The sequence below is a fragment of the Gorilla gorilla genome, chromosome 1 (genome assembly GCF_029281585.2).
Source record: "Gorilla gorilla gorilla isolate KB3781 chromosome 1, NHGRI_mGorGor1-v2.1_pri, whole genome shotgun sequence".
NCBI lineage: Eukaryota > Metazoa > Chordata > Mammalia > Primates > Hominidae > Gorilla > Gorilla gorilla.
This window is the reverse complement of record NC_073224.2, coordinates 124,325,897-124,352,199: the sequence shown is the minus strand read 5'-3', so window position 1 is coordinate 124,352,199 and position 26,303 is coordinate 124,325,897. Positions and strand designations below refer to the sequence as shown.

The window sequence follows — 26,303 nt, the reverse complement described above, 5'->3', positions numbered from 1 at the left end:
ATATGTCAGTGTTCTGCTGTCCTTGCCTGTGTGGGTCTTCTCCCAAACCCGACTTTCCTCCAGCAGCTTCACTGAAAAAGAGGAGGGGGCTGCGGGGGTGGGGGGAGTGGGGCGGGGAGGGGAGGAGGAAATAAACTGAATAGGGAGGAAGCATCTCACAGGCCAGGAGAGGGTAAGGAAGGGAGTCAAAGACAGAATTTTCTTCAGCTAACAGTAAAAGGGGAAATCTGGGGACGCTAAGAGTTTTTAAACCCTTTGCTCCATCACATAAGTAATCCATGATTTTCTGTTATACAAATCAGGACTCCTACTCCTCCCTCCCTCCCCACCCCCAATCCTGATTCCTGTTTACAAAGAATGTTCAAAAACAAGGAATTATGTATAACAGTTCCCAGTTTACTCAGGAAATTCTCAGATTACAAAGAGACTTTACGAATAACAAGTGAAGAGAAGAACCTTAGTGGTTCCAACATAGTATGGCCATCGTTTTATACTCAAAATATAGAAAGACAACCTCAGAATAGAATTGAATAAATCAAGTTTATCATTAAAACGCAAAGAAAAAAAAACTCTCCAAACGTTGCTGATCTTCTGTTTTAAACTACTGTTAGACTGGTGAGCTGGAGAGCCGGGGGAATCCACCAAAGATTTTTGGATGAAAATTAATCATCCCTTGTCCACCATAGTCGCACCCCAATGCCCCTCAGATCCAGTCCTTCGAAGGAGTGTCCAAGAGGTATAAAGCAAAACCGGAAAAACAGTTCCCAAATTCTGGAGTTCGTTTTCTCTCATTAAAAATATAAATATCAGGCTAACACCTATTGACACACAATAACAGGGACACAGAATCCCTCCCGGAAGACCCACAGGCCCACGGACCCCGCGGATGCCACGTGGTTGATGAGGTTAAGTAACTGGGTTCAGGGTGTCTGGGCACACCTGTGCATGAGACTCTGTCTCCGCTGCTCCCCTCATCTCCACTGCTCCCCTCGTCTCCCCACGATCCTCCCTTTTCCTTGGGCCGCTGATGGCTCTCCGACCAACGAAGAGTCTCCCTGGCCCCTGCAGCTTCTCTCCTTCCCAGACCTTTACTTCTTGATCCTCACTCCATAGTGAGATGTGGCCTAAGGTAGGGGAAAGTCCAGCACGAGAATCCGTCTGATGGCCTTTGGGTTACTCAGGGGTGTGCCCGGAGACTAGATGAAAGTAGCAAAGGCTTTATTTAGTTCCCAGTATTCCAAACTGCAGCAAACCACCGGAAACACCCCCACTTTCAAAGACAGGCTTTGAGCAGAGGAAATGTAATTTCAAGATTAGATCCAGCACAGAGAATATTCCAGAGGTGGCAGGTTTAGCTTCCAGCCACCACGACTCAAGGCCCCTAAATGCTGCACAGCCTGTGTAGTACAATAACTTTGTTGGCTAGAAATGTAATAGCCCTTCAAGCATGAACTTGGAGCATGAAGGGTAAGAAGGCCTGCTTTGGCCGGGAGTTGAACCCAGGTCTCCCGCGTAGGTGGGGAGAATGCCACCGCTGAACTACCAATGCTCCACTGAGTGCGGTTTCACTAGATCTAATTTTGAAGAGTCTCTGGAAGGACTTTGAAGCAGTGTTTCTAAAATAGATTTGTATAGGACTCTTGAGTAGACACACTGAGCAAACAGAAAGGACACCCAGAGCAAAGCCTTGCATAGGAGACGTATGTCAGGCAACATTATCAAGTTATTTATAATGGCATTTAAATCAACATACCAGATTTCAAAGAGCCTAATTGTGAAACAGGATCTATACAACTAGATAACAGACCTCTATGGAAATACACAGGAAATTCATCCAGGCCTTTGTCTCTGGTCCCAGATCTGGCAAAAACCTCTGGAAATTTCATTTCCTCACTGATGATGTAATCTTTTTGCCAACCCATGCCTTGGTGTTTCCCAAACTCTTTCCTCTCAACCTTGAGAAAATCACAAATTCTTTCCCTAAACAGGCTTTCAAAGACCCAGGAGCTGGAGATTTAGGGATGTGTCCAGGTTACCCTGGAAGTTCTGTGGGATGATGGAGCTTCTCTTCATCTACACCTCTTTTGAGTCATGTGAAAAAGCCAAGTATCTTGCTTCTAAATTCATATGTTTTTAACAAACCTACAAAGGTGGGAGTGAGTGAAAGTTCACTCCAATATTTATTTTCTTGACTACACTCTCTTTGGCCACTCCAGGAGGCATGTTGAGTGGCACGGTCATTCCAGGGACCCAGAGCTTTTCTCCTCAGATGCGTCTTTTGAGTCTCTAGAAAAGTCAAGGATCAAAATGACTGTCTTCCAAACTTTTGTGTCTTACAGAGATCTGCACAAGAGAGAAAGTGAAAATTTCACTCCAAGATTTCTTCCCTTGGCAAACAACAGAAGGTTTAGGACAAGCCTGTTCTCTAAGTGCCTGTTGCTTTGTTAGCTCTGTTTTCCAAAGACATCTGTGTAAGCCTATTACAGAACATTCCCACCCCCATCCACCCTGCCCCTTCATGCCTGCTTATAACACTAGTTTTTTTTTTTTTTTCTTTTAAACCCATGAGAGGTTATACTACATGGAACACTGATGGTTCAGTAATGGAATTGTCAACTCCCATGCTGGAGACTGGGGTTCACCTCATAGGGTGAATGCATCTCAGGTCCGAATCTCCTCTAGCCCCCTTCCCCTTTCTTTCCTCCCTCCCGAGCTTACATACCTTTCTTAGCGGCCTGTGTTCTTGTCCCAGATAGACCCCATAATCTTTGGGCCTTATGCCTCTGGTTGGGCTGAGAGTTGCCATCCCTGTGGGCTGAACCTATATATCAATGTAGATTTCAATCACTCTGGAGTCGAGTATGAAGCACAGGCATGGGGTAGCTCTAGTTACACAGCTACTCAGATGACCTATTTTGCTTTAGGTAAGTTGTGGTAGTTGATACTTAAGATGAATTTGTCCAATTCATCTGGGTTGTCAAATATATGTCAAATATTATTGATCTTTTCAAAGAGACAGCTTTATTTTCACTCGTTTCCCCTTTTGTTTTTTGTTTTCAATGCCATTGATTTCTGCTGTTATCTTTATTATTTCCTTCCATTTGCTTTAGGTTTTTGTTTTGTTTTGTTTTGTTTTTTGTTTTTGTTTTTTTTTTGTAGATTCAGTCTCATTCCCATGGTGCAGGCTGGAGTGCAGTGGTGCGATCTCAGCTCACTGCAACCTCCACCTCCCGGGTTCAAGCGATTCTCCTTCCTCAGCCTCCAGAATAGCTGGGATTACAGGCGGGTGCTACCACGCCCAGCTAATTTTTTTGTATTTTTAGTAGAGACGGGGTTTTGCCTTGTTGGCCAGGCTCGTTTTGAACTCCTCACCTCAGGTGATCCACCCACCCTGGCCTCCCAAAGTGCTTGTATTACCGGCGTGAGCCACCGTGCCTGGCCTGCTTTAGGTTTCTTTTACTTGCCTATTTCATGTTTCTTGAGGGGGGAGCTTAAGTGTATTCATTTGAGATGTCCCCTCTTTTTTTTTTTATCCCTTTTTAAAACTTTTCTATACAATTATTATTGTAGGAAGTTAGGCTTGGGCCCGCAAACTATGGAAGGACAGAATATACTAGGCCGCTGCTTTAATAGCTGGTGCCTGCTTGTCGCCCACCCCCACTCCCCCACCTTAGTTGCCTATTTCTTGGTATTTCCTAATCTTGTTGAAAAAGAAGAAGTTTTTCTTTTTCTCAAAGGCTTATTTCAGTGGAAGCCCATCTGCAAAATGTTATTAATTTAAATTAGAAAATAACTACAAGTGCCATTGACATGCTGGTTATTTTTTCGAGTGACCTAAGGTCACCTCTCAGGGGAGCTGGGGGTTGCCTTCCGATGTCTGCGCGTCTGCACCGCATGCCGGGGCCTGGAAGTCAGACTCGGGGGCGGTGCTGCAGCGCCAGCCTGCAGTCCTAAGCCCGGGGTCGCTCCGGGCCCCCGAGGGGGTGTGTCTTCTGCCCCTTTAACCTGGCAAGGGCGGTTCAAGTGGCCCGGGAAATCAGCGATTTGCAGGGTCAAGTGCTGGTGCCTTGAAAGAGAGGCGGAGCGGAGAGAGAGATTTCCCGGTCTCTGCTGCACTCTGTCCATCCACTCCCTTAATCCTTTTCTTGGCCCGCGCGAACCCGCTGTGCGGCAGAGGCAGCCAGGTACCTTTAAGGCCCCGCTGCGCCTGCGCCTGCGCCTGCGCCTGCGCCTGCGCCTGCGCCTGCGCCTGCGCCTGCGCCTGCGCCTGCGCCTGCGCCTGCGCCTGCGCCTGCGCCTGCGCCTGCGCCTGCGCCTGCGCCTGCGCCTGCGCCTGCGCCTGCGCCTGCGCCTGCGCCTGCGCCTGCGCCTTGGGCTCTCGACGCGCCCAGCGTGATCCTGTGGATCCAGCTGGCCGCAGGCTATGGGCTGGGCGGCGATTGAGACAGCGGCGATATTGGGAGGGGTAGGTGAGGGTGCCGAGGCTGCGTGAGCTTCTGAGTGAACGCGGTGCTTTTGGGAACGCGGGACGGGCGACCTGTGGCGCCAGGAGCGGGACGAGGCGCGGCGGCGCGGCTGCCGTCTGGATGGGAAGTTACGGTTTACATCGAAGTCCACCCAGCGTTTCCGAGGTGAAGGCGCCAAGCCAGGCCGGGCGGGCGGTGAGTCCGGGACCCGCGGGTACACAGCTGGGTCGAGCTGCGGCTGTCGCAAGCTTTGTTGCGAGCGGCGGAGGGCGAGGCGGGGTGGGGGGTGGGGGGGGCGTGTGTTCCGGCCCCGCCGGGGCTTAAGTTCCCTGCGTTGGATTCCTCGCTTGCCGCTGCCGCCCGCAGCCCTCATCTCTTGGGCGCTGGGGAAGAAACTCGCTGGCGGGTGTTCTGTGGCATCCCAGGGGGTGAAGGGACGAGCAGCTTCGGGGGCACGTCCTCGTGTATCCTGTGGAGGACCCTGACCCCGCACCCCACCCCCGAGGCCAGAAATCGGTTGCCTCTGGGGACCTGAGAGGCGAGACCACTCGCGCCCCTGGCTTGCAAAGTTGGGGTCTTTATTGGCCTCCGGGATTCTGCTCCTGGCGGTTTCTCCAGGCTGGTGATGGGCAAGCCAGGTGTACCAAGTCCAGGATGCACATGAGGAGCGTTTGCAGCCATCACTGAATCACCTCATGACTAGCGGGGCAAGCCTCAAATTCACCGCAGGATTTCTGGTAGGTTGGATTGTGGGGTTGGTGTTTGCACTCCAAAGAGTTGCTGTGATTTCCCTGTGTCTGTCTGTCTTTCTGGCTTGTTAGATCATCTCATTTGGCGTCCTTTCTCCGAAGAGTTAACCAATACGTTTGGCATGGTTTCCTTGCTTTCCTCCTATCTTTTGCTGCTAGAGCTGCTTTCGAAAAGAAGTCTTTTCTTGCAGTGATACCTTTTCTTTGGGTTACAGTGTTGTTCATCCTTTCTTTGCCGAAAGAATGAATCCCAGTGCTTCACGAAGTTAAAGAAAAGATCTGCTGGTAGTGTTTAGTTTTTGTTCTGAGCTGATATGTGTTAGTAGCTTTTTGTTTTTAAATTTTATTAGTAAAATTTCACCAGTGAACCAGAAGCTCTTTTTTTCTATTGTGAAATGCTAGCTTTAAGATTTCTGAGAACTTTGTGTCAAAGAAATCTTTGAAAAGTTACTGAAGTATACAGAGAGGTTCACAATTTTAAATGTGCAGGTGGTCCCGGCGCGGTAGATCACACCTGTAATCCCAGCACTTTGGGACGCCAAGGTGGGCGGATCACTTGAGCCCAGGATTTCCAGACCAGCCTCGGCAACGTGCCAAAACCCTATCTCTACTAAAAATAGAAAAGTTAGCTGTGTGTGGTGGTGTGTGCCTGTAGTCCCAGCTACCCGGTAGGCTGAGGTGGGAGGATCACCAGAGCCCAGGAGGTTGAGATTGCAGTGAGCCGTGATCATGGCAGTGCACTCCCGCCTGGGTGGCAGAGTGAAACCCTGTCTCAAAAAAAAAAAAAAAAAAGTACAGGTAATGAATTTTTACCAAGTGAACCACCACAGATCAAGAAATAGAACATTACTAGACTGGGGTATATTTGTAGGAGTGGCATTGTTGGTTTTAGAGGTATATGAATGATACAACTTTAGTATTACGTATTGTTGAACGTTTTCCCAAAGTGGTTGTACCATTTAGCAGGGATATTCTGGTTACCCCACATCCTTGCTGATGCCTGTCAGTTAAAAATTATTTTGCCATTCTAGTAGGGGTGCAGTAATGTATCAGTGTGATTTCATTTTGCATTTTCCTGGTATTGAGATTGAGTATCTTTTATTGGCATTTATATGTCCTCTTTTGTGAAGTGCCTGTTAAATCTTTTTATCCAGTTTTCATTGATATGCTTGTTTTTCTGTTGATTTGTAATACTTTATTCTGGATATGCGTCCTTTCTAGGATATATGTGTATTGCATTTCCCTTTTTTCAATCTGTAGCTTGCCTTTTCACTCTTTTAATGGTGCTTATTCATGAGTGGAGATTCTCTAACTTTTTTTTTCTTTTTGAGACAAGATCTCACTCTGTTGCCCAGGCTGGAGTGCGGTGGCACAATCCCCGCTGACCGCAACCTTGACCTCCCAAGGCTCAGGTGATCCTCCTGCCTCAGCCCCCAAGTAGCTGGGACCTACAGGGGAGCACCACCACACTCAGCTCTTCTCTGTATTTTTAGTAGAGATAGGGTTTTGCCACATTGCATAGGCTGGTCTGGAATTCCTAGGCTCAGGTGATACACCTGCCTCGGCCTCCCAAAGTGTTGGGATTACAGGCATGAGCCACTGCACCCAGCCTGAGATTCTTAATTTTAATGAAATTATACTTTATCAGTCTTTTCCTTTATGGTTACTGCTTTTTGTGTCCTGTTTAAAAATCAATGCCTAACCTAGGAGTATGAACACATTTTTCTGTGTTAACCTTATAGCAATTTTATTTTAGTTTTTGCATTTCTTTTTCTTTTTTTTTTCAGACAGGGCCTCACTCTGTTGTCCAGGCTAGATTGCCGTGGCAGGATCTCAGCTCACTGCAACCTCCACCTCCTGGCTCAAGTGATCCTCCCACCTCAGCCTCCTGAGTAGCTGTGACTATAGGAGTGTGCCACCATGCCTGGCTAATTTTCATATTTTTTGTAGAGATGGGGATTCAACATGTTTCCCAGGTTTGTCTCAAACTCTTGGGCTCAAGTAATCTTCCCACTTAAGCCTCCCAGAGTGCTGGGATTACAGGCGTGAGCTACCCCACCCGGCTATGATTCACTTTTTACTACATGGATGTGTCTGCTTGATCCAGCACCATTGGTTGAAAAGACTATCCTTTTCCTTCTGCACCGTTTGGCACTTTTTTGTCATCCGATTTATGAAATTAGTGTGGGTCTGTTTCTGTTTCTGGACCAACCTGGGCAACATAGTGAGATCCCTTCTCTACAAAAAATAAAAATAATAAATAAATGAATAAAATTTAAAAAATAAGTGCGTAGAGCAGATGGAGTCATAGGTGATAATTTATAAATGATTGTCAGTTTCTTGGCTACATACGGTGTTGGTAATTCAGATGTGTTGGGCGTTCAGGCAAAATGTATTAAGTGAATTATGTGGTGTTCACAGTGATTGCTAGATGTTCATTGTGACTTGAATTAGATGTTATTTGAGCCTCACAGAGCTACAGTTTTGACTCTTATTTATTTATTTATTTATTTATCTTTTTACAATTTTTACAATCTTCCTGTCAAGGCAGTAACTCTTTTATACTTAATTGTTCTTCGGTATACTTAATTACCAGGAAAACTTTATGGATTGTACCTAAATAAGCGTTAAGCCATTTAAAGGGCTGACGTGATGTGATGTAAACAATAGTATTCTACATAGTAGTTTTAGGACTACATCGAATAATTTTTTTTTTTTTCTTGAGACAGTGTCTCGCTCTGTTGCCCAGGCTGGAGTGGAGTGGTATGATCATGGGTCTCTGCAGCCTTGACCTCTCAGGCTCAAGCAGTCTGCCCACCTCAGCTTCCTTAGTAGCTGGGTCTTCAGGCATGCACCACTGTGCCCGGCTAATTTTCTATTTTTTGTAGACAGGGTTTTCCTGTAGTGCCCAGCCTGTTTTCAAACTCCTGGGCTCAAATGATCCTCCCACCTTGGCATCCCAAAGTGTTGGGATTACAGGCATGAGCCATCACCCCTGGCCATTTTAGTTTTAATAATTTTTATATTTTTCTAATTTAAAAGATTTACTAAAATCTCTTACAGCTATTATTTATGAATATAGTATTCATTGTTGTTATTATGATTATTTTGTATGTGTTTAATCTCATTTTCAATATAAGCTCCTGGAAATTTGAGATTTTGTCTCTTTTATTCACCACTATATTCTGAGTTCTTGACCTTGCCTGGCATGAAACAGATATTGAATAAATATTTGTCAAATGAATGAATGAATGAACATACTAATACCACATTCAGCAATCTCCAAGTGTCACAGTTTTCACCATCTAACAAATAAAATAGCTTGTATACAGCAGAGTCACAGTCAACCTGACATAAAAGGAAATGTCAATGAAAAACAGACCTTTGTATGTGTAGCTGCTAAGATTTTGGGGCTTTTGTTACTGTAGCATAACCTAGCGAAAACTCAGTGAGACAGCCTGTAGAATATGCATGTACAGATAGACCAGATAGACCAGTAGATGAGATCCCAAAGAAGCATTAACTACACCCACACACTCTTAATTCCCTAACAGAAAGAATCGAATTCTTGTTCACTAAGATCTTCCTCAAATATTACTTTGTGAAAACTTCCCTGGCTACTCAAGTATTTAGTCAGGACTCTTTATTTTTTTTCCCCCGAGGCTGGAGTTCAGTGGTGCCATCATAGCTCACTAACCTCTAATTCAAGGCTCAAGGAATCCTCCTGCCTCAGCCTTCTGAGTAGCTGAGACTACAAGTGTGTGCCACCATGCTCGGCTAATTTTTCATTTTTTATTTTCAGAGATGGGGTCTTTCCATGTTGCCAAGGCTGGTGAGGACTGTTGATTACATATGACAGGAACCCAACCAATTCTAGTTCCCCACCACCTTTCAACCTGCTCCTCCCTGGGTCTTCCCAGTCTCCGTAAATGGCAGCTCCATCCTTCAAGTTGCCGAAGCCCAAAATCTCAATATTAACCATGATTTCTCTCTTTTATCTCATAGGCAATCTGAAAGCAAATCCTGTTTAGATGCAGGCGAAGGTTCCTGGTGACCCAGGCTCCCACCTTACCATCCCTTACCGTCCTCCTGAGGGTGTCTGGAGCTTCAGTGCTGTGTGCTCTTGGCCTCCACGCTGGGGGTGCCACCAACTCCCACTGTCCAGGGCTTCCAGTGGACTCTCCGAGGCACTGATGTAGAAACTTCCCCATTCGGTGCACCAAGAGCAGCCTCACACGATGTGGGCCGAATGAAGAGCTGCCAGATCCCACAGGTAAAAACCCTGAGGCATTGCCAGCTCGATGCAGTCAGAGAGTCCTTTTTCTATTATGACTCAGATGTGAAGGGAAGATGCCAAGGGCCCTGAACATCGCAGGGCCTTGCCTGGCATGAAATAGATACTGAATTAATATTTGTTAAGTGAATGAACAAATATTCACAGCGTGTGCCACCCTCGACCTGCAGTGCCGTGGTCAGGTGGAAGTGATTTTACTTCAGGAGAGGACAGTGTTCTCTCCAGGACTTTTCCTTAGTAGCTAGATCTGCATCCCACTCTTTGCTCTTCCCCTCTTACCCCCCATTCTCTGCCCCCATTTCCATCTCTTGTTTCCACCCTGCTGTCCCCTTTCACCTGCTTTCTCCTCTTCAGCTTCCATGGCTCACCCCCTCCCTGTCCACCCGCATCCCCCAGGCTAAGGCTCTGCACTGTCCTGGGTGGGGAGATGTGTGTGGTTTTAGGCAGTGCCCTCTAGATGTGTCCAGGATGGGGAAACATGGCTCAGTTGCCAGTATAATGGGTTAAAAGAGAGGCCACTTTTGAAGGCCGATCCCATCTCCCATTCCAGAATCCTGTGGGACTTAGAATTTATGGGCCACAGTGGAATTCTTGGTTCCCCAGGACCTTGTGGTGGACGCCTTCTTTCACTGAGCATTCATGGGGTGATTATTAGGTACCATGCCCTGCTCTGGGCTAGAGGCCCCATAATGAGTAAATCTCAGGTCACTACCCCATGGAACCCACCACTGCAGGCATTGAGAGGGGGAGAAAGAAAGGGGCATGGCCTGTTTGTATCCTTCTCACGTGGCCGTCCACCAGGTCCTGGGGGAGTGGGAGCCAGTGCAAGGAGGGAAGTCCAGTGAGAATGACAAATGGACGATGTCAGACCCAGGGGCTGAGGCCCCCACCTGCAGCCGGGCAGCTTCTGGAGTGGACAAGGAGCAGCAGGGAAGGTTGCGGCCTGGTGTTCTGGGATCCACTGTCTCATCTCATTCTTTGGGGCACCAGAACTTATCCAAAGACAAGACTCAGTGTCTCTGGCAACAGTGGGCCAGAGGAATAATGTGTTTCAGGAGGAAGAAGGGGTTGTACCCCATGGAAACAGTATATAGTTTTACAGTAGTGCGTCTCTCTCCAATAACTAGTTAGCATGTTCCTGTTAATGGAAATACTGGTGGTGTAAGTTCCCCTGGATGTTCTCATCTTCATGTGAATTTGTTCATTTCCTTCCTTCCTTCCCTACTTCTCTCCCTTCCCTACTTCCCTCCCACTCTCTTTCTCTCTCTCTTTATTCTTTCCCTCCCTCCTTCCCTTCCACCCTCCCTCCCTTCCTTTCTTCCTCCCTTCCTCCCTCCCTTCCTCCCTCCCTCCCTTCTTTTCTTCCTCCCTCCCTGCCTCCCTCCCTCCCTGCCTTCCTTCCTCCCTCCCTTCCTTCCTCCCTCCCTCCTTCCCTCCCTCCCTCCATTCTTTCCTTTCTTCTTTTCTTTTTGTTTCTCTCTCTCTCATGCTCTCTCTTTTTCTTTCCTTTTTGTTCTACTATTTTAAATAGACCACACTGCACTGAAATCTACATTACTTACCAAAACCTCTGGAGCTGCTCCTGTCTTGTAGGCAGGGAGCTCGTCCTGTAGCCCTTAGGTCCTCCCAGCCTCCTCCTCCTCTGATTTGTGGGTGCCACTGGGGCAGCTGCTGAGTCTCAGTGGTTCCTAGTCATCACCAAGTTCTGCCCACCTAGATGGTTTGCACCTGTCCTTACCAGAACCCTGCACTGTCTAGATGACTGAGGCTGCTTCTGCCTAACTGATCTGCTAACTGTGTTCCGGGGGCACCCCAGGGTTAGAGGTAAATGGCGTAGGCATTGAAATCTCCAACTGCTCTGACTCCAGGTTGGTGCACTTCAATGCCAAGTACTAACCAAACAATAACAGGATGCCACCAAAACCTTGGTATGGGGCTGCTGCATCCTAATTAAAAAAAAGTAATAGATGTTATTTTTTGGAACAGTTCTAGGTTTACAGAAAAATGGAGTAGATAGTACAGAGAGTTCTTCTAGGCTCCCCTGTCCTCCAGCACACAATTTCCCCTATTAGTATGTTGTATTAGTATGGTCCATTCGTTACAATTGATGAACCACTGTTGATACATCATTATCAACTAAAGTCCATAGTTTACATTAGAGTTCATTCTTTGAGTTTCACAGATTATGGGTTTTGGCAATTACGTAATGTCCTGAATCCTCAATACAGCATCATGCAAAATAGTTTCACTGCTGAAAATTCCCTGTGCTTCACCATTTCATGCCTCCTCCTCTCCTCCACCCCTGACAACCACTCATCGTTTTACTACTTCTATCTTTTTGACTTTCCAAGAATGTCCTAGAGTTGGAATTACAGTATGTAGGTTTCCAGACTGGCTTCTTTCTAGCATTATGTACTTTAAGTTCCTCCACGCCTTTTCATGACTTGATAGCTTGTTTTGTAAAATCACTGAATCAGATTTCATTGTATGGCTACAACACAGTTTGTTTATTCATTCACTTGGTTAAAGACGTCTTGGGTAATTCCAAGTTTTGAGAATTATGATAAAATTGCTGTAAGTACTTATGTGCAGGATTTTGAATGAACTTAAGTTTCCCAAAGTGACTGTACGCTTTTGATTTCCACTAGCTATGGAGAGTTCTGGTTGTTCCTGATCTTTGACAGCATTTGTTGTGTTCACCGTTTTGTGTTTTAGCCATTCTGATAGGTTTACAGTGATAGCTCATTGTTTTAATGTGCAATTCCCTCACAACAAATGATTTTGAGCATCTTTCTCATATGCTTATTTGCCATCTGTATATCTTATTAATGAGGTGTTCAGATCTTTCACCTTTTTTTTTTTTTTTTTTGCTTTGTGTTGTTTAGTTCTCAGAATTCTTCATATATTTTGGACAGCAGTTTTTCCATCAGATTATTTTGTAAATATTTTCTGCCAGTCTGTGACTTGCTTTTTCCGTTCTCTTAACAGTGTCTTTCACAGAACAGAAGTTTTTAATTTTAATGAGGCTCAACTTAATTTTTTTTCATTAGTAGATTGTGCTTTTGGTTTTGTATCTAAGAAGCCATCATTGAACCCAGGATCCCCGAGATTTTCTCCTATGATGTCTCCTAGGATTCTTATGGTTTTGCGCTTACATTTACATGTAAGATTTATTTTATAAAGGGTATAACATGCATACCTGGATTTATTTAGTTTTTTGCATGTGGTTGTCCAGCTGTTCTAGCACCACTAGTTGGAAAGGCTATCTTTGCTGTTTTAAATTGTCTCTAAACCTCCATGGAAGATCAGTGGACTGTATGTAGGCCTGCTTCTGGGCTCCGTATTCTTTTCCATGCATCTATTTGTGTGTGTTTTCTCTTTTCACCAACTTCACACTATTTGGGTTACTGTAGCTTAATGTAAGTCCTGAAGTTGGTAGTGCCAAACCTCAGGGAGTTTTTCTGAACTTCATCATGAGAACCTGGTTGAGATCATTGTAGTAAAACTTGGAAATGTGTGAGATTCCCCCTTAGTCTGGTCTTCAAGGAGTTTTTAATGTTCTAGCCAGGCTACCCTCAGCTTCTAGTAATCTGTCAATATCATTTAAGTGCTCCTCCCACTTGCTGTCCCCAGTAGCTTCTCTTCCCTGTGAGCTGTGACTCCTTGTGTGTTAGCCTGTGTTTCTCATTTTTAAGGTGGCAGTTTTCCCTGTGACCTCAATTCTCTGATCCACCCTAGAAGGGTTGACTTTCAGTTTTTTCAGCTTTTTTCTAGCTGTGAGGACAAGTGATGACTGCCTAGCTCTTTCCATGTTGAAATAGAAACCCAAAAGTTTGTTTAAAGAATTACTTGTTATAAAAGTCCCCCATTGTTAATGTACAACTCAATGATGTAAGTTGATTTATCGAATTGTGCAGCCATCAGCAGAGTTCTACTTCAGCATATTTTGTCACTTCCCAAATTCCCTTGAACCTGTTTGTAGTCATTTCCTAATCCCTGGTCCCCATGACTGGGTCTGAATAGAATAAATATTTGGAAAGCAGACTTCATTATATTTACATTTTCCTGTGTTTGGGACTTTATATAGTGGACTATTGTGTTCGTTTTGTGACAAGTAGAGAAGAGATTGCATTCTAGGGATGGTTTTTGGGGGAACATAATAGTAGTCCTGTTTATGGCTCTCCTTGAATTGGTTCATCTGTGCTGGTGACTGGTATTTGTTACCAAACCTTGTCTGGTGAGCACAAGAAAAGGAATTTTTTAAAATCTGCTATTAAAATTGAGATGATACATTTTCACATAATAATATTTGGAGTTAAGTAGTGAACCGTCTTTATTTTATTTTATCTTTTTTTTTGGAGATGGGAGTTATTTCTCTCTTCCTTGGGCTCGAATGCAACGGCGCCATCTCAGCTCACTGCAACCTCCACCTCCTGAGTTCAAGTGATTCTCCTGCCTCAGCCTCCTGAATAGCTGGGATTACAGGCGCCTGCCACCACACCTGGCTAATGTTTGTATTTTTGGTAGAGACAGGGTTTCTTCATGTTGGCCAGGTTGGTCTCTAACTCTTGACCTCAAGTGATCCACCTGCCTTGGCCTCTCAAAGTGCTAGGATTACAGACATGAGCCACGGCCTGACCTGAACTGTGGGGAAAAGAAAGATCAGATTGTTACTGTGTCTGTGTAGGAAGAAGTAGACATAAGAGACTCCATTTTGTTCTGTACTAAGAAAAATTCTTTTGCCTTGAGACGCTGTTAATCTGTAACCCTACCCCCAACCCTGTGCTCCCTAAGACATGGGCTGTGTCAACTCAGGGTTAAATGGATTAAGGGCTGTTCAGGGTATGCTTTGTTAAACAAATGCTTGAAGGCAGCATGCTTGTTAAGAGTCATCACCACTCCCTAATCTCAAGTACCCAGAGACACACTACACTGCGGAAGACTGCAGGGACCTCTGCCTAGGAGAGCCAGGTATTGTCCAAGGTTTCTCCCCATGTGATAGTCTGAAATACAGTCTCATGGGAAGGGAAAGACCTGACTGTCCCCCAGCCCGACACTCGTAAAGGGTCTGTGCTGAGGAGGATTAGTAAAAGAGGAAGGAAGGTCTCTTTGCAGTTGAGATAAGAGGAAGGCATCTGTCTCCTGCTCGTCCCTGGGCAATGGAATGTCTCGGTGTAAAGCCCGATTGTATATTCCATCTACTGAGATAGGAGAAAACCGCCTTAGGACTGGAGGTGGGACATGCTGGCAGCAATACTGCTCTGTAAGGCATTGAGATGTTTATGTATATGCACATCAAAAGCACAGCACTTTTTTCTTTACCTTGTTTATGATGCAGAGACATTTGTTCACATGTTTACCTGCTGATCTTCTCTCCACTATTATCCTATTGTCCTGCCACATCCCCCTCTCCTCCGGAAACGCCCGATAATGATCAATAAATACTAAGGGAACTCAGAGGCCAGTGCCGGCATGGGTCCTCCGTATGCTGAACGCCGGTCCCCTGGGCCCATTTTTCTTTCTCTATACTTTGTCTCTGTGTCTCTTTCTTTTCCAAGTCTCGCCTTCCACCTAACGAGAAACGCCCACAGGTGTGGAGGGGCAACCCATCCCTTCACTGAACCATTTTTATTCTTTCAGAAATGTGATTGATAACAGTAAAGCCACACTCCTCAAGTGCCTGAAATACCCCTCATTGTCTTCTTCAGGTGGCAAGGGCTCTGGAACAGCCACATAAAGGTGAGGGCAATATTTTTACTGTAGTTCTTTCATTGATTGGTCGATTGATTGATTTTTTTCTCTTAGAGGGTTAGCATACATTTATGTGAAATTGAAATTCAAGAGGAGAGACAGGCATCTGTACTAGTTTTCTCTTGCTGCCTATTATCACATTACCACAAACCAGTGGTTTGAAACCACAGAAGTCTGGAATGAAGCGGCCGGGTTCTCTGATTAGAGTCATGTGAGACTAAAATCCAGGAATGGGCTGGCTGTGTTTTTTTCCTAGAGCTCAAGCTATTTTTCCAGGTTCACTACAGATAATGAAAGAGTTCCTATTCTTGTTTGTAGGGGACTGAGGGCCCTTTTTCTGTGCTGGCTGTCAGCGGGGAGACACTCTACTCTGACTCCAGAGGCCACGTGCTTTCCTCCTTACCTGTCTGTTTCATCTTTCAACCAATAACAACTCATGGAGTCCTTCTCAAGCTCCCACCTTCTCTGACTTCATCTTCTCCAACCAGCCACACAAAGCTCTGTCACGTATGGAGTGATGTGATTAGATCCAGTTCATGCGGTAACCTCACCATCTTAAAGTCATATAACTGGCATATAACAACATAATCACAGGAATGGTGTCTCATCACCTTAAGAGGCTTTAGAGACAAGGGTGTGGCATGTTTGGGGACCATTTCAGAAATTCCATCTACCACAGTAGGACACTCACATTCCCCCATCTGCAAAGTGCATTTACCCTCTCCCCTGAGGTTTCCAGATTTCATGTCATTAAAGCATTAGTTCAACATCAAAAATGTCACGTAGACCACATCAGATCAAAAGTTTAAAATCCCATCTAAAACATCCACACCAGGTGTGAATGAGGCTTCCGAGAGTGTCCATTAAGTGCAGATCCTTGACATAATTCCCTTACCTCTGTCGACCTGTGAAACTGAACAAACAGCTTATCTGCCCCTAATGTGAAATGATGGGACAGACATAGAATAACAACTACAGTGATTCTAGTTCAAAATGAGGGAACATGGAGGGGATAAAGAAGTCACTAACCCAAAATAGTTTGGAAATGGAGCTGGGCAAAATCCAGCAGGAGTTTCTTAGTTAGGATCCACAGCCTGGGACTGACCCTCTGTCATGTGGGTCTTTGCCTCTGGGCTCTCTGCTCTGCATTTCTTGAAACCATTATTATTTATCATTTTTCTCACACTCTTTTGTGTATGGCTCCTATTGCACTCAAAATGTTTTTGAGATTCATCCATGTTGTTTTGTGTGTCAAAAGTTTGTTCCTTTAGCCATTCCATGGAATGAATGTATCACAGTTTATTGATCCATTCCTGTATTGATAGATATTTGAATGTTTCCAGTTTTTCCTATTATGAATAAAACTGCTATGAACATTCTTGTATAAATCATTTTCTGAACATATGTTTTAATTTCTCTTGGATAAATGCTTAGGAATTACTGAGTCATAGAATAGGTAGTTGTTTAGTTCTGTAAGAACATGCCAGACATTTTTTCCCAAAGTGTTTATACTATTGTACATTCCAACCATTAATGTATGAAGGTGAGAAAGCTTTTGCTACTTCCAAAGAGGCCTCTCTATATACATGTAATTTTTTCTAACTGGAGACAGGCTGATGACTTCAGGGACATGAGCATGGGATACCTGTCATCACCACCACCATGAAGTTGGGGTTCAGGAAGGAGTTTAATCATATAAAGAATCCTGTGACCAGTATGAGCTTTCTCTCAGGCCACACAGGGCACTCAAGTGAACAGGGCATGGGGGCCCTGGGGTCATGGTAAGAAAGTGTCTCATTGGTAAAACCTTTTCCTCTGGGGAGGTAAATAAATTATTTGTTTCTTTTTGGTAGCCCTTGAAGATAAGGATGGTCAAACAAAATAATATACCTGGAGAAACTCAGATCTTGCTAAGATTTACTGGTTGGGAATCCAAAGTTAATGCCAAGAAGCAGCCGCCAGTTGGGATCAAATGTGAGCCTATGGATCAAGGTGCGTACTCAAACACAGAGAGCTTTCTGAAAGATGCTACCAGTAGTTTTTCCAGGGCAGAGATGGGTCCTTTATTTTTCTCTCTAATCTAGCCCATATGCTTAGCTGAGTTTTCTTCATATCACTTTAAATGATGATGTCCCTTGTTCAACAATTTTCTAAACATTCTTTAGATAATAATTTTATGGGCATTCTTTATTGCATTAGGCTTAAATTTAATGCATCTTAAGGTTTTATTGCAAAATATTGCCTTGTTTCCTTTTTAAGATGATACAATTTATAATATGCAAATTTGCCGTCTGTCCCCTCCCTTTATGTACATAGAAAATGAGCAAACAGGTGGCCATGAAACAGATGGTCATAGAATTGTTTCAGTGCTTGTGAGTGCAGCAACCCAAGAGTGTCTTATCTGAAATACCACCAGGAATGTCTGGACACAGTAGACAAAGGTTTTTCAACTGGACGCCTTAGGATACATGCTTCCAAAAACAAAGTAGCCAAAAAGAAACCAGAGTCACAGAATATCAGAGCCAGAGGAACATTTGGCGGTAATTCAGTACCTCCTCCTTTTCAACCTACAGGGGAGATAGTGGAAGAGAAGCAGGGATGGGTCTGCCTTCTGTGCCCACAATTCATTGGAGATTGTTGTCGTGAAGAATTTCTTTTATGATGAAGGAGAAATAAACTCCCATCAGCTTTAATTCAGGCAGGTTTATTGAAAAGGTGAAGAAGCATCTTGCAGAAGCAAAGCATGGCTGAGGCTTGTGGGCTCTGTCTGGACAAATGAGCAGCCGACAGTGGCTGATGCTGCCCCTGACTCTGGGGCCGTGTGGTCTGTGGTTCTCTGTGAGCATCTCTTCTATTCTCTTGCACCTTCCCTCAGCCTGGCAGTCTCTGTGTACTCTTCAACCCATAATTGAGCGAGGCTGTACCAGCTCCAATGCCATGTAGCACTTTATGTCAAATTAGAAAGGCATGAAATAAACTAGCCCTTTATAATACAACTGTTGGAACAACAGTTGAAAATAACAATATCTTGACTCCTGGTTGAGTGCTTTACGCTGAGCTTTCTTTTCTGAATATGAGCACAGACTTGGGGATATTAGTGTCACCTGGCGTTATTAGCTAGTATTCTCCTTTTGTTTCCCCATAACATCCCCTCCTCCTTCCCACAGATCCACTCTCCACTCATTTCCATCCTGTCTTATGCCACTTGGGGCTTGTCCCTTCTAGAATGCATCCCTGGCTCCCCTGTGTGCACACTTTTAGTTAGGTTTAGCAATGGGGGCACCCGATGGAGCCTGGAAGTGAGAGGAAGGTGAGGTCCGTATTTCTTCCCTCTCCCTCCCTGCTCTGGCACTGAGTATCTGGCAATAGCTGCATCTGTCTATTACTTCAGTGGCCACTCTTCCACAGCCCCAATTCTCGGTGGGTCCCATAGCATTATTTACCTTTGTTCCTTTAGCTCCCACCAAGGAAGACCCAGAGGCATTCTCCTCACCAAGGCACTAAGAAATGCATGGGTGAGGGGAACAGCGGCGTGCATGTAAAGGTCCTGTGGCGCCTCTCCTCTGCAGGCTGGAGGTCATGGCGGGAGATGCTGCATGGATTTGCCCTCCCTGCTGTCAGAACAACAGGGTTCTGGAAGAGTAGAGGACAGGCCGTGGGACTCAGCTGTCTAGAGACAAGGTGGGAGGGATTTCCTTGAGAGGCAGGGACATGTGGTGGTTACTAATCATTGTGAGGTGTCTGGGATGTAATGGATGGGAAATCTACTAAGAAGTCAACTTATGTAATAATTAGAAAAGCTCTAGTTCTGAGGACAGAGACCTGTTGGAGTCACCATAGTGGGAATTTATGACCTGGCATCCAGTTCAGATGCCTGGAGCTTCTTGACTGAGGGGAGATTGGATCCCTTGGGGAAGAGTGAAGCCTTCAATGCTGCCACAAGTGTGATCCGCCCACCTCAGCCTCCCAAAGTGCTGGGATTACAGGCGTGAGCCACCATGCCCGGCCTCTTTTTTATATTTAAACGATTTTGATATATAAAACGATTTTGAGTGAAATAATATTTGTTGTTTTAAAAAGTTAATATTAACCACTCTCCATCATATATTGAAATTAACTTAAGATGTGAAAGTTAAAATTAGAAACCTTGTAAAGGAAAAATAGGAAATAGTTTCATGAACTTGACACAGGAAAATATTTCTTAGACTAGATACTGTAGCACTCACCACAATAAGAAATCAAGCGAATTGCACTTCATTTTTAAAAAGCTTCTCCTTATTATGTTGTTGTTTAACAACTTAAACACTATCTCTAGACCAGGAATAATTATTTGCTATATAATACAGCAAAGAATATGTATGTATAAATGGACTCATTCAAAATATATAAAGAACTCCTATTACAAAGAAATTGACAAACAGCCCAGTATATCAATGAATATAAAAATTTGAGAAGATATTTTCCATAAGAAGATATCTAAATGAACATTAGGCATGAGAAAACCAAATTTTAGGATATCACTACACACCTGGCATAGTTTAAAAGACTGAAAATATTAAGTGTGTGGGAATGTAGAGCAACTGGAAATGGCCTACATCTTTCATAGAAATGTAAAACAATACAAATACTTTGCAAAACTCTGTCCAACATTTTCTACCCATTCACCAAGCAACTCCATCCCTAGCTATAGATACCCAGGAAAATAAGTATGTATCTTCACAGAAATAATTGTATGAGAATATTCATAGTTACTTATGCACAGTAGTTATCAAGTAAACCTGTCTCCCATCAGAAAAATGGATATCAAATTGTGTGATAATCATACAATCAATAGGATATTACTTGGCCAAAACAAAATGAAACAAGGGAAAAACACAATCAAACAAATTAGTGGCATATATACCCACCTGAGTAAAGAGAAGTCGGCCGGGCGTGGTGGCTCACGCCTGTAATCCCAACACTTTGGGAGGCCGAGGCGGCAGATCACGAGGTCAGGAGATCGAGACCATCCTGGCTAACACAGTGAAACCCCGTCTCTACTAAAAATACAAAAAAAAAGAAAAAAAGAAAAAAATTAGCCGGGCGTGGTGGCGGGCGCCTGTATTCCCAGCTACTTGGGAGTCTGAGGCAGGAGAATAGCGTGAACCTGGGAGGCAGAGCTTGCAGTGAGCCTAGATCGCGTCACTGCACTCCAGCCTGGGCGACAGAGTGAGACTCCATCTCAAAAAAAAAAAAGAAAAGTCAAAACAAGAGAACATACTAAATGATTCCATTTTTTTATTTTTTTGAGACGGACTCTCACTCTGTCCCCCAGGCTGGAGTGCAGTGGCACGATCTTGGCTCTGCCTCCCGGGTTCAAGAAATTTTCCCTGCCTCAGCCTCCCAAGTAGCTGGGATGACAGGCACCTGCCACCATGCCTAATTTTTGTATTTTCAGTAGAGACAGGGTTTTGCCATGTTGGCCAGGCTGGTCTTGAACTCCTGACCTCATGTGATCTGCCCGTCTCAGCCTCGCAAAGTCTTGGGATTACAGGCGTGAGCCACCGGGCCCGGCCAAAATGATTCCATTTTTATGAAGCACACGAATAGGCAAAATTAATCTATGGTGGCTGCTATAGTTTAAATATTGGTCCCCTCCAAATCACATGTTTAAATGTGGTCCCCAGTATTTGAGGTGGGATTAATGGGAGGTGTTTGGGTCATGTGAGTGGGTCCCTCATGAATAGATTAATCCCCACCCTGGGAGAAGGTAGTGAATTCTCACTCTCTTCCTGTAGGAGCTAGTTATTAAAAAGTGCCTCTCATCTTTACTCTCTTTTGCTTCCTCTCTCACTATATGATCTCTGCACACACCGGTTCCTTTTCACCTTCTGCTCCAAGTGGAAGCAGCCTCAGGCCCTCTTCAGGAGCAGATGCAGGTGCCATGCTTCTTGTGCAGCCTGCAGAACTCTAAGCAAAATGCACCTCTTTTCTTTATAAATTACCCAGCCTCTGGTATTCCTTTCCAGCAACACAAAGGGACTAAGGCAGTGACAACATTCAGAATATACTCTTCATTTGAGGGATGAGTATTGACGGCAAGGACCACATCAGAACTTTGTGGCATGGGGGAAAATCTCCTCCATCTTTAACTGGGTGTTATTGTACAATGTAGAGTTATATTAAAATTTCTTAAGCTGTACCTTTAGGTTTTTGCAGTATACTCTATGTAAATTACACCTCAGTGAAGAACTGTTAGCATACAACAAAGAAAGAGAAAACAAACACTCAAAAATGTGAAAATTGACAGAAAATAGGCAGCAAATATTTAGCATATAAATAAGAGGGATCCGTTGAGAAGAAACCAAAAGCAACGGAATAGAACAAAGACAAAAAAGTATAATAAAGTTTTAAATTTCAAAGTTTGAAATGATATTAAAGTGGCACAGTTTCCTTGGGAAAATCAAGTGAGAACCAGAAACTCTGAGACTAATTCCAGCAAAAGTATGTAAATCAGTTTGATCTAATGGTGCACAGTTAGCTTTGAAGGCCAAAAGGAACAGATATCTAATTCTTACTCCTCTCCTCACTAGTTTTGTGACTTAGGGAAATTTTACAATCTTTCTGAGTTTGTTTTCTCATCAGGAGCAGGATAATACCTAAGTAACAGGATAGTTGGTAGTTTTTTTTTCTTTTTTGAGATGGGAGTCTCGCTCTGTCACCCAGGCTGGAGTGCAGTGGCTCGATCTCGGTTCACTGCAAGCTCTGCCTCCTGGGTTCACCCCATTCTCCTGCCTCAGCCTCTGAAGTAGCTGGGACTACAGGTGCCCGCCACCACACCCAGCTAATTTTTTGTATTTTTAGTAGAGATGAGGTTTCACCGTGTTAGCCAGGATGGTCTCAATATCCTGACCTCATGACCCGCCCGCCTCGGCCTCCCAAATTGCTGGGATTACAGGCGTGAGCCACCGTGTCTGGCCAGTGCATTGATTTTAATTGCATGGCAGTGGACATGAACCATAATTGTTAAGAATATATTTACATTGAGCTCTCCTTTATCAACATTAAAATTGTAGACAAACAACAATTGACAAAGAATAGACAAAATGTTCTAACATAAATATTCTTCCTTTGTTTCTGGAAAGAAGTCACACATACAGTAAAAATAGAGAGAACCTAGTTCATTTTGAACAATCTTCCCCAAACCCTGAAACAGGTCTACTTTCTAACACCAGAGATGTCTTGAATGAGTCCCACCCCTGCAGTCCGCTCTCTCTGGAACAGACTGAGGAAGTTTGCTCCAGCCTTAGAACAGCATGGGCTGGCAAGCGTGCTCAGAGAGGCTCTCGACTTCAACTCTAAAGGCCCTGAGGAATATGTGCAACTGGGTCGGGTTAAGGCCAAGCTGAACCACATGACCAGGGCTCTCACCGGCGCCAAAGTCAGTGGAAGGATATCAGTCCCCAGAGCTCTGTCACAGCCATGGGATGCTCCATGGAGGGGTGGTGAGCATATGAATAACAATCAGGAGAAACATGAGTAATGGACAGAAGGCACAAATAAACAATGTCTGCCCTCCACTAAAACCCAGGAAAGTTCTCATTCAAAAAACTATGTCTTGAAGAAAACATAGGTACAAATCTTTGTGACTTTGGATTAGACATTATTTAACTAGGCACAAACAACCCCAAAATAGATAGATAAATAGACTTCACTAAAATAAAAAACTTATATGCTTCAAAGGATAATGTCAAGGAAGTGAAAAGATAATCCACATAATGGGAGAACTATTTCCAAATTATATATTTGACATGGGTCTAGTACCTAGAGTATATAAGGAATTCATATAACTGAGCAATAAACGACAAACAACGAAATTTAACAATGGGAAAAAATCTGTGAGTAGAGGTTTCTCTAAAGCAAACACACAAATGGCCAAGAAGCACATGCAAAGATGTTCAATGTTTTTCATCATTAGGAAAATGTAAATTTAAATCAAAATGAGATACCACTTCACACCCACTAGTATGACTTAAGAAAAAATAAAGACAACACATGTTTGGAAAGTTATGGAGAATATGGAATTCTCATATATTACTAGTGGGAATGTGAAATGGCATAGCCACTGAAGTTGGTAAACAGTGTGTAAGTTCCTCAAAAAGTTTAACATAAAAGAAAGTTAAACATAAAGTGACATGATGCAGCAATTGCACTCCTAGGTTTATAACCAAGAAAATGAAAAACAGATGTTCACTCAAAAACATGTACAAAGCTGTTCATAGCAGCATTATTCATAATGGTTAAAAAGTGGAAACAAACCACCATCAGTTGATGAATAAACAAAATGTGATATAATCATATGGTGGAATATTATTTGGCCATAAAAAGTTGAAGTATTGATGCAGGCTAAAAAGGATGAAACTTGAGAACAAAATGCTGAGAAGCAGATGCAAAATGCCACACTTTGTTATCCCATATAGAGGGAGTGCCCAGAACAATTACATCTATATATAGAGAAAGTAGATTAGTGATTGTCAGAGACTGCAAGAAGCGGGGAATTGGAGAGTGACTGCCCATAGGTACAGGCATGCTTTTTTGGCATTATGAAAATATTCTGGAATTAGGTAGTGGTGATGGTTGCAGAACTTTTGGAATATGGTAAAAGACACTGAAATATATGCTTAAAAATGGTGATTTTTGTGATATATGAATTATACTATAGAAATAATAATAACAGTAATAAAGCAAGGTGTCTTTCCACATCTCCATGCCTTGTATTTTCATTAAAAAAAAAAAAAAAAGCATTTCAGGGCCAGGCTCAGTGGTTTACTCCTGTAATCCCAGCACTTTTGGAGGCCTAGGTGGGAGGATCGCTTGAGGCCAGAAGTTCAAAACCAGCCTGAGCAACATAGCAAGACCTTGTCTCCATAAAAAATAAAAAATTAGCCAGAAATGGTGATGTGTGCCTAGAGTTCCAACTACTTGGAAAGCTGAGGCAGGAGGATCGCTTGAGCCTAGGAGTTCAAGGTTGCAGTGATCTATAATCACCACTGCACTCCAGCCTGGGTGACAGAACAAGACCCTGTCTCAAAAAAAAAAAAGAAAGGCATCTCAGTTTAATAGTAAGAGGCCAGAATATGATGCTGGCAGCATGTTGTGAGGAAATGTGTTAGATGAAAGAAGTTAAATTCCAGTTCTCCTTTTTTCAGAAATGACTTATAGGGGAGAGAAACACGTACTTGGAAAGAATTGACCCAGCTGAATTGGAAAATGTGGGAAGGGGATGGGGAAGAGGCTGCTCCACCTGAGATCTGGCTCCAGGACTTACAGCAAGGGGAACTTGGGCAACTTACAGACTCTCTGTGCCTCAGTTTCTTCATCAGCAAAACAGAAAGGATCATCCCATAAACTATAAGGTCGATGGTATCAGCGGGTCCCCAAACTGACTGCACATCTGAGTCATGTTAACAAACACATTCCAGTCCCCACCTGAGCCCTCTGAATCAGAATCCCTGCAAGGAGGACGATGAACTTGTATTTGCACTAACTTTCCCAGCTGTTTCTTACTCTGATCAACTTGGGGGTAGGACCCATTGAGCTGCATCACATCATTCCAAAGCCAAAACACAACAGCAGAACAAGAATATTTTCAATGCAGTCTCTAAAGCAGAGGGAACCTAGAAGTAAAGGAAACCTGGCTTGCTGGTCTCCATTTAAACTTTGAGTACAGCAGAGACAAGAGCCCTTCGGGACACATGCCTGAGGCAGTGATAGTCCAGCTTTGGAAGAGTGGAAGCCCTAGTTTCAAATTGAAGCATGCTTTGAGTAGAAATTAAGTTTACCTCTTTTTACACAGCAACATGGCCAATCTTTCCTAAGCTGCTCAGCTTACAAGAAAAGGAATCATACTGCTAAGAATTCAAACCTCAGCAGTTATGGATAAGTAAGGAAGTCTTATAAACCTATTTTAGCCACCTAACCAGAAACTCGAAATTTAGCAGGTTCTTTCACTTTCAGGACAGTTGTGTTCACTAGATCAGATGCATTGAGACATGAAGCCACACATGAAGCCGATGAGGCCACAATCATCCATGCAGATGGGCTGAGATGAATGAATGCACCCTTCAAATTACACAAGGATGTATCCTGTGTGTGGGCGACAATAACGTGTGAATAGTGTGCACAGTGCACAGCCCTGACCCCAGCTGTGGTTTCACAGGTGATCTGCTCCATCCATCCTCTCCCTACAGAGGAAAGCTTGGTAGAACCAAGGAGAATACAACCTAAATTATCACTTGATCTATTATTGAACACTTTTTCCTACCTGCCCAACTAACAATACTACAGTACTTTAGAAGTTTGAGAAAATGTTTTCCCTTTTCTCCTGCAAATGCAAAGAATATTCAAAGTATAAGTTTAATAAGACTCAGTAGTCTAGAAAAGAGGGATAAAATGACGTGACAAAGTCAAGTAGTGATAATTAAAAACATTCCTAGACATTCATTCTAAATAGCAAGTGCAGAGGATCAGAAAGAGAGACCTGTGTTTGTTTGCCCAGTCTTCACCAATGAGATTTATTGTTTCGGGATGTTTTTCTCATTTGCCCAGTATGAACGATCTTAAAATCTTAGAGTGTCCTAAGTGACTGATGGTTAATGATCAATAAACTGTACCCTGAGTAACTAAGGAGGCCACACCAAGCCAAGAGAAGTGCTCCTGGACAAAGATCCAGAAGCTGGAAGGCACCCTGTGCAGGGCTGGGCCAGGGAACAGCCAGCCTGACTCCAGGGGAGAATCTGTATGAGGGAGTGGTGGGAGGTGATGCTGGATGGGATCACGGGGCAGAAGACAGAAGGAGAACAAAGGCAGGGTGAGCAGGGAGAGTCGTGCAGTGGGCAGTGGAGAGAGAGTTTTCAGAAGCAGAGTAGGAATGTGGAAAGAACAGGGCTTTTGGGTGATAAATTGCTAGTGGTATAATTGCTAGTGTGGAGATGGCAGAATCAGAGAAAGCAGTTGGTGGGGTGTATGAAGCCAGGCATCAGTGATCACTGTCCTCTCAGGAAG

General features: G+C 43.9%; 2 long non-coding RNA genes across 4 annotated transcripts; one reads left to right on the top strand and one right to left on the bottom strand.

Annotated features, from left to right (window-relative positions):
• Window positions 1–375: 375 nt before the first annotated feature.
• LOC129525401 (uncharacterized) lies at window positions 376–4,192 on the bottom strand. The gene is made up of 2 exons (XR_008669682.2): window positions 2,723–4,192; window positions 376–2,343 (listed from the first exon to the last, which is right to left on the bottom strand). It is a non-coding gene; the product is annotated as an uncharacterized lncRNA (long non-coding RNA).
• A 182-nt stretch (window positions 4,193–4,374) lies between these two features.
• Window positions 4,375–25,221, top strand: LOC134757318 (uncharacterized). Of its 3 annotated transcripts, XR_010131196.1 has the most exons (8): window positions 4,375–4,661; window positions 5,085–5,203; window positions 7,003–7,191; window positions 9,221–9,488; window positions 15,150–15,248; window positions 15,579–15,801; window positions 17,114–17,252; window positions 24,449–25,085. It is a non-coding gene; the product is annotated as an uncharacterized lncRNA (long non-coding RNA). The 3 variants fall into 3 exon arrangements; XR_010131190.1 differs by lacking the exons at window positions 15,579–15,801; window positions 24,449–25,085 and adding an exon at window positions 25,096–25,221; XR_010131184.1 differs by lacking the exon at window positions 15,579–15,801 and having other exon boundaries at window positions 24,449–25,083.
• The last annotated feature ends 1,082 nt before the right edge of the window (window positions 25,222–26,303 follow it).